Source organism: Lepisosteus platostomus, unplaced genomic scaffold (genome assembly GCF_059453375.1).
Source record: "Lepisosteus platostomus isolate fLepPlt1 unplaced genomic scaffold, fLepPlt1.hap1 Scaffold_120_H1, whole genome shotgun sequence".
Lineage (NCBI taxonomy): Eukaryota > Metazoa > Chordata > Actinopteri > Semionotiformes > Lepisosteidae > Lepisosteus > Lepisosteus platostomus.
Window position 1 is genome coordinate 135,159 of NW_028291501.1, and position 6,626 is coordinate 141,784.

Consider the following 6,626-nt stretch of genomic DNA (forward strand, 5'->3'; position numbering starts at 1 on the left):
TGCTTGCTTGCTTGCTTGCTTGCTTGCGTGCGTGTCCGTCCCCGTCCCTGCAGGCGGGCCCCTTTCGACAGCTGGGCGTTTTCCCTCCAAAAAACTTAGTATATCCACCTTTTCTTTCTTTTTTTTCGGCAGGCAGGCAGGCAGGCGTGTGTGCGCGCGCGTCCCCGTCCCTCCCTCCCTCCCGAGAGAGAGCTGCCCCTTGCCTCTGCCCGCAGGTGCTGGCGCTCGGCTTTGGCTTGCAGCCGGTTGGGCGCAGCTGCTGCCGGTGGGAGGGGCCTAAGCTAAGGAGGCCGGGCGGCTGGCGCCCCCTGCGGCTGCGGTCGTTGTCGGGCCGTTGACAGAAGATCAAAGAGCAGGGCCCCCGCCCGGGACTGGCAGGAAGGCAGGCGGGCAGGCAAGAGAGAGGGGGAGCAGAGTCCCGCGGCAGGCCTCTGGCTGCAGGGAGGCCGGCAGCTGCGCGGGTCCCGGGCTCCAGAGGAGTCGGCCTGCGCCACTGTGCGCCAGCGGAACGCCCGCGCGTCGGTCCGCGCCTTTGTGGGCATCGCTTCTCGGCCTTTTGGCTAAGATCAAGTGTAGTATCTGTTCTTATCAGTTTAATATCTGATACGTCCCCCATCGGGGGACCACATATTAAACGGATTTTTGGAACAGGGAGCTGGATCAGGAGCTTGCTCCGTCCTCTCCACGCATCGGCCCGGTATTGCAGCGCCTCCGGGAGCGGTGCACCACCTTCTCTCAGCGGTGAAAAGACAGACGTAGGTAGCTAGCGAGCGAGCGAGCGAGCGAAGTGGACTGGAGCTCCTTCTTCTCGGGTCTCGTCCCTCGTCCCCCATCTGTGTGTCTCTGTGTTCTGTCTCTCTCTCTCGCCCTCTCGGTTCCCGTGCTCCCTCTGTGCGCTTTCCCGCGTCTCGACTCTCTGGGCAAGCAGGCCGGCCCCCTTTTCGGCTCCCGTGCGTTTTCCCTCCAAAAAACTTAGGTTTTTCAGCCTTTTCCCAGGGAGGCAGGCGTGGCTTGCTTGCTTGCTTGCTTGCTTGCTTGCTTGCTTGCTTGCTTGCTTGCGTGCGTGTCCGTCCCCGTCCCTGCAGGCGGGCCCCTTTCGACAGCTGGGCGTTTTCCCTCCAAAAAACTTAGTATATCCACCTTTTCTTTCTTTTTTTTCGGCAGGCAGGCAGGCAGGCGTGTGTGCGCGCGCGTCCCCGTCCCTCCCTCCCTCCCGAGAGAGAGCTGCCCCTTGCCTCTGCCCGCAGGTGCTGGCGCTCGGCTTTGGCTTGCAGCCGGTTGGGCGCAGCTGCTGCCGGTGGGAGGGGCCTAAGCTAAGGAGGCCGGGCGGCTGGCGCCCCCTGCGGCTGCGGTCGTTGTCGGGCCGTTGACAGAAGATCAAAGAGCAGGGCCCCCGCCCGGGACTGGCAGGAAGGCAGGCGGGCAGGCAAGAGAGAGGGGGAGCAGAGTCCCGCGGCAGGCCTCTGGCTGCAGGGAGGCCGGCAGCTGCGCGGGTCCCGGGCTCCAGAGGAGTCGGCCTGCGCCACTGTGCGCCAGCGGAACGCCCGCGCGTCGGTCCGCGCCTTTGTGGGCATCGCTTCTCGGCCTTTTGGCTAAGATCAAGTGTAGTATCTGTTCTTATCAGTTTAATATCTGATACGTCCCCCATCGGGGGACCACATATTAAACGGATTTTTGGAACAGGGAGCTGGATCAGGAGCTTGCTCCGTCCTCTCCACGCATCGGCCCGGTATTGCAGCGCCTCCGGGAGCGGTGCACCACCTTCTCTCAGCGGTGAAAAGACAGACGTAGGTAGCTAGCGAGCGAGCGAGCGAGCGAAGTGGACTGGAGCTCCTTCTTCTCGGGTCTCGTCCCTCGTCCCCCATCTGTGTGTCTCTGTGTTCTGTCTCTCTCTCTCGCCCTCTCGGTTCCCGTGCTCCCTCTGTGCGCTTTCCCGCGTCTCGACTCTCTGGGCAAGCAGGCCGGCCCCCTTTTCGGCTCCCGTGCGTTTTCCCTCCAAAAAACTTAGGTTTTTCAGCCTTTTCCCAGGGAGGCAGGCGTGGCTTGCTTGCTTGCTTGCTTGCTTGCTTGCTTGCTTGCTTGCGTGCGTGTCCGTCCCCGTCCCTGCAGGCGGGCCCCTTTCGACAGCTGGGCGTTTTCCCTCCAAAAAACTTAGTATATCCACCTTTTCTTTCTTTTTTTTCGGCAGGCAGGCAGGCAGGCGTGTGTGCGCGCGCGTCCCCGTCCCTCCCTCCCTCCCGAGAGAGAGCTGCCCCTTGCCTCTGCCCGCAGGTGCTGGCGCTCGGCTTTGGCTTGCAGCCGGTTGGGCGCAGCTGCTGCCGGTGGGAGGGGCCTAAGCTAAGGAGGCCGGGCGGCTGGCGCCCCCTGCGGCTGCGGTCGTTGTCGGGCCGTTGACAGAAGATCAAAGAGCAGGGCCCCCGCCCGGGACTGGCAGGAAGGCAGGCGGGCAGGCAAGAGAGAGGGGGAGCAGAGTCCCGCGGCAGGCCTCTGGCTGCAGGGAGGCCGGCAGCTGCGCGGGTCCCGGGCTCCAGAGGAGTCGGCCTGCGCCACTGTGCGCCAGCGGAACGCCCGCGCGTCGGTCCGCGCCTTTGTGGGCATCGCTTCTCGGCCTTTTGGCTAAGATCAAGTGTAGTATCTGTTCTTATCAGTTTAATATCTGATACGTCCCCCATCGGGGGACCACATATTAAACGGATTTTTGGAACAGGGAGCTGGATCAGGAGCTTGCTCCGTCCTCTCCACGCATCGGCCCGGTATTGCAGCGCCTCCGGGAGCGGTGCACCACCTTCTCTCAGCGGTGAAAAGACAGACGTAGGTAGCTAGCGAGCGAGCGAGCGAGCGAAGTGGACTGGAGCTCCTTCTTCTCGGGTCTCGTCCCTCGTCCCCCATCTGTGTGTCTCTGTGTTCTGTCTCTCTCTCTCGCCCTCTCGGTTCCCGTGCTCCCTCTGTGCGCTTTCCCGCGTCTCGACTCTCTGGGCAAGCAGGCCGGCCCCCTTTTCGGCTCCCGTGCGTTTTCCCTCCAAAAAACTTAGGTTTTTCAGCCTTTTCCCAGGGAGGCAAGGCGTGGCTTGCTTGCTTGCTTGCTTGCTTGCTTGCTTGCTTGCTTGCTTGCTTGCGTGCGTGTCCGTCCCCGTCCCTGCAGGCGGGCCCCTTTCGACAGCTGGGCGTTTTCCCTCCAAAAAACTTAGTATATCCACCTTTTCTTTCTTTTTTTTCGGCAGGCAGGCAGGCAGGCGTGTGTGCGCGCGCGTCCCCGTCCCTCCCTCCCTCCCGAGAGAGAGCTGCCCCTTGCCTCTGCCCGCAGGTGCTGGCGCTCGGCTTTGGCTTGCAGCCGGTTGGGCGCAGCTGCTGCCGGTGGGAGGGGCCTAAGCTAAGGAGGCCGGGCGGCTGGCGCCCCCTGCGGCTGCGGTCGTTGTCGGGCCGTTGACAGAAGATCAAAGAGCAGGGCCCCCGCCCGGGACTGGCAGGAAGGCAGGCGGGCAGGCAAGAGAGAGGGGGAGCAGAGTCCCGCGGCAGGCCTCTGGCTGCAGGGAGGCCGGCAGCTGCGCGGGTCCCGGGCTCCAGAGGAGTCGGCCTGCGCCACTGTGCGCCAGCGGAACGCCCGCGCGTCGGTCCGCGCCTTTGTGGGCATCGCTTCTCGGCCTTTTGGCTAAGATCAAGTGTAGTATCTGTTCTTATCAGTTTAATATCTGATACGTCCCCCATCGGGGGACCACATATTAAACGGATTTTTGGAACAGGGAGCTGGATCAGGAGCTTGCTCCGTCCTCTCCACGCATCGGCCCGGTATTGCAGCGCCTCCGGGAGCGGTGCACCACCTTCTCTCAGCGGTGAAAAGACAGACGTAGGTAGCTAGCGAGCGAGCGAGCGAGCGAAGTGGACTGGAGCTCCTTCTTCTCGGGTCTCGTCCCTCGTCCCCCATCTGTGTGTCTCTGTGTTCTGTCTCTCTCTCTCGCCCTCTCGGTTCCCGTGCTCCCTCTGTGCGCTTTCCCGCGTCTCGACTCTCTGGGCAAGCAGGCCGGCCCCCTTTTCGGCTCCCGTGCGTTTCCCTCCAAAAAACTTAGGTTTTTCAGCCTTTTCCCAGGGAGGCAGGCGTGGCTTGCTTGCTTGCTTGCTTGCTTGCTTGCTTGCTTGCTTGCGTGCGTGTCCGTCCCCGTCCCTGCAGGCGGGCCCCTTTCGACAGCTGGGCGTTTCCCTCCAAAAAACTTAGTATATCCACCTTTTCTTTCTTTTTTTTCGGCAGGCAGGCAGGCAGGCGTGTGTGCGCGCGCGTCCCCGTCCCTCCCTCCCTCCCGAGAGAGAGCTGCCCCTTGCCTCTGCCCGCAGGTGCTGGCGCTCGGCTTTGGCTTGCAGCCGGTTGGGCGCAGCTGCTGCCGGTGGGAGGGGCCTAAGCTAAGGAGGCCGGGCGGCTGGCGCCCCCTGCGGCTGCGGTCGTTGTCGGGCCGTTGACAGAAGATCAAAGAGCAGGGCCCCCGCCCGGGACTGGCAGGAAGGCAGGCGGGCAGGCAAGAGAGAGGGGGAGCAGAGTCCCGCGGCAGGCCTCTGGCTGCAGGGAGGCCGGCAGCTGCGCGGGTCCCGGGCTCCAGAGGAGTCGGCCTGCGCCACTGTGCGCCAGCGGAACGCCCGCGCGTCGGTCCGCGCCTTTGTGGGCATCGCTTCTCGGCCTTTTGGCTAAGATCAAGTGTAGTATCTGTTCTTATCAGTTTAATATCTGATACGTCCCCATCGGGGGACCACATATTAAACGGATTTTTGGAACAGGGAGCTGGATCAGGAGCTTGCTCCGTCCTCTCCACGCATCGGCCCGGTATTGCAGCGCCTCCGGGAGCGGTGCACCACCTTCTCTCAGCGGTGAAAAGACAGACGTAGGTAGCTAGCGAGCGAGCGAGCGAGCGAAGTGGACTGGAGCTCCTTCTTCTCGGGTCTCGTCCCTCGTCCCCCATCTGTGTGTCTCTGTGTTCTGTCTCTCTCTCTCGCCCTCTCGGTTCCCGTGCTCCCTCTGTGCGCTTTCCCGCGTCTCGACTCTCTGGGCAAGCAGGCCGGCCCCCTTTTCGGCTCCCGTGCGTTTTCCCTCCAAAAAACTTAGGTTTTTCAGCCTTTTTCCCAGGGAGGCAGGCGTGGCTTGCTTGCTTGCTTGCTTGCTTGCTTGCTTGCTTGCTTGCTTGCTTGCGTGCGTGTCCGTCCCCGTCCCTGCAGGCGGGCCCCTTTCGACAGCTGGGCGTTTTCCCTCCAAAAAACTTAGTATATCCACCTTTTCTTTCTTTTTTTTCGGCAGGCAGGCAGGCAGGCGTGTGTGCGCGCGCGTCCCCGTCCCTCCCTCCCTCCCGAGAGAGAGCTGCCCCTTGCCTCTGCCCGCAGGTGCTGGCGCTCGGCTTTGGCTTGCAGCCGGTTGGGCGCAGCTGCTGCCGGTGGGAGGGGCCTAAGCTAAGGAGGCCGGGCGGCTGGCGCCCCCTGCGGCTGCGGTCGTTGTCGGGCCGTTGACAGAAGATCAAAGAGCAGGGCCCCCGCCCGGGACTGGCAGGAAGGCAGGCGGGCAGGCAAGAGAGAGGGGGAGCAGAGTCCCGCGGCAGGCCTCTGGCTGCAGGGAGGCCGGCAGCTGCGCGGGTCCCGGGCTCCAGAGGAGTCGGCCTGCGCCACTGTGCGCCAGCGGAACGCCCGCGCGTCGGTCCGCGCCTTTGTGGGCATCGCTTCTCGGCCTTTTGGCTAAGATCAAGTGTAGTATCTGTTCTTATCAGTTTAATATCTGATACGTCCCCCATCGGGGGACCACATATTAAACGGATTTTTGGAACAGGGAGCTGGATCAGGAGCTTGCTCCGTCCTCTCCACGCATCGGCCCGGTATTGCAGCGCCTCCGGGAGCGGTGCACCACCTTCTCTCAGCGGTGAAAAGACAGACGTAGGTAGCTAGCGAGCGAGCGAGCGAGCGAAGTGGACTGGAGCTCCTTCTTCTCGGGTCTCGTCCCTCGTCCCCCATCTGTGTGTCTCTGTGTTCTGTCTCTCTCTCTCGCCCTCTCGGTTCCCGTGCTCCCTCTGTGCGCTTTCCCGCGTCTCGACTCTCTGGGCAAGCAGGCCGGCCCCCTTTTCGGCTCCCGTGCGTTTTCCCTCCAAAAAACTTAGGTTTTTCAGCCTTTTCCCAGGGAGGCAGGCGTGGCTTGCTTGCTTGCTTGCTTGCTTGCTTGCTTGCTTGCTTGCGTGCGTGTCCGTCCCCGTCCCTGCAGGCGGGCCCCTTTCGACAGCTGGGCGTTTTCCCTCCAAAAAACTTAGTATATCCACCTTTTCTTTCTTTTTTTTCGGCAGGCAGGCAGGCAGGCGTGTGTGCGCGCGCGTCCCCGTCCCTCCCTCCCTCCCGAGAGAGAGCTGCCCCTTGCCTCTGCCCGCAGGTGCTGGCGCTCGGCTTTGGCTTGCAGCCGGTTGGGCGCAGCTGCTGCCGGTGGGAGGGGCCTAAGCTAAGGAGGCCGGGCGGCTGGCGCCCCCTGCGGCTGCGGTCGTTGTCGGGCCGTTGACAGAAGATCAAAGAGCAGGGCCCCCGCCCGGGACTGGCAGGAAGGCAGGCGGGCAGGCAAGAGAGAGGGGGAGCAGAGTCCCGCGGCAGGCCTCTGGCTGCAGGGAGGCCGGCAGCTGCGC

General features: G+C 63.3%; 6 non-coding genes across 6 annotated transcripts; all 6 read left to right on the forward strand.

Annotated features, from left to right (window-relative positions):
* The first annotated feature begins 540 nt into the window (after positions 1 to 540).
* Positions 541 to 731, forward strand: LOC148637477 (U2 spliceosomal RNA). The gene has a single exon (XR_015931440.1). It is a non-coding gene; the product is annotated as a U2 spliceosomal RNA (small nuclear RNA).
* An 841-nt stretch (positions 732 to 1,572) lies between these two features.
* Positions 1,573 to 1,763, forward strand: LOC148637478 (U2 spliceosomal RNA). The gene has a single exon (XR_015931441.1). It is a non-coding gene; the product is annotated as a U2 spliceosomal RNA (small nuclear RNA).
* Positions 1,764 to 2,596: 833 nt separating this feature from the next.
* On the forward strand, positions 2,597 to 2,787 carry LOC148637479 (U2 spliceosomal RNA). Its single transcript, XR_015931442.1, has one exon. It is a non-coding gene; the product is annotated as a U2 spliceosomal RNA (small nuclear RNA).
* Positions 2,788 to 3,629: 842 nt separating this feature from the next.
* On the forward strand, positions 3,630 to 3,820 carry LOC148637480 (U2 spliceosomal RNA). The gene has a single exon (XR_015931443.1). It is a non-coding gene; the product is annotated as a U2 spliceosomal RNA (small nuclear RNA).
* Positions 3,821 to 4,651: 831 nt separating this feature from the next.
* On the forward strand, positions 4,652 to 4,841 carry LOC148637481 (U2 spliceosomal RNA). Its single transcript, XR_015931446.1, has one exon. It is a non-coding gene; the product is annotated as a U2 spliceosomal RNA (small nuclear RNA).
* An 842-nt stretch (positions 4,842 to 5,683) lies between these two features.
* Positions 5,684 to 5,874, forward strand: LOC148637482 (U2 spliceosomal RNA). Its single transcript, XR_015931445.1, has one exon. It is a non-coding gene; the product is annotated as a U2 spliceosomal RNA (small nuclear RNA).
* Positions 5,875 to 6,626: the final 752 nt, after the last annotated feature.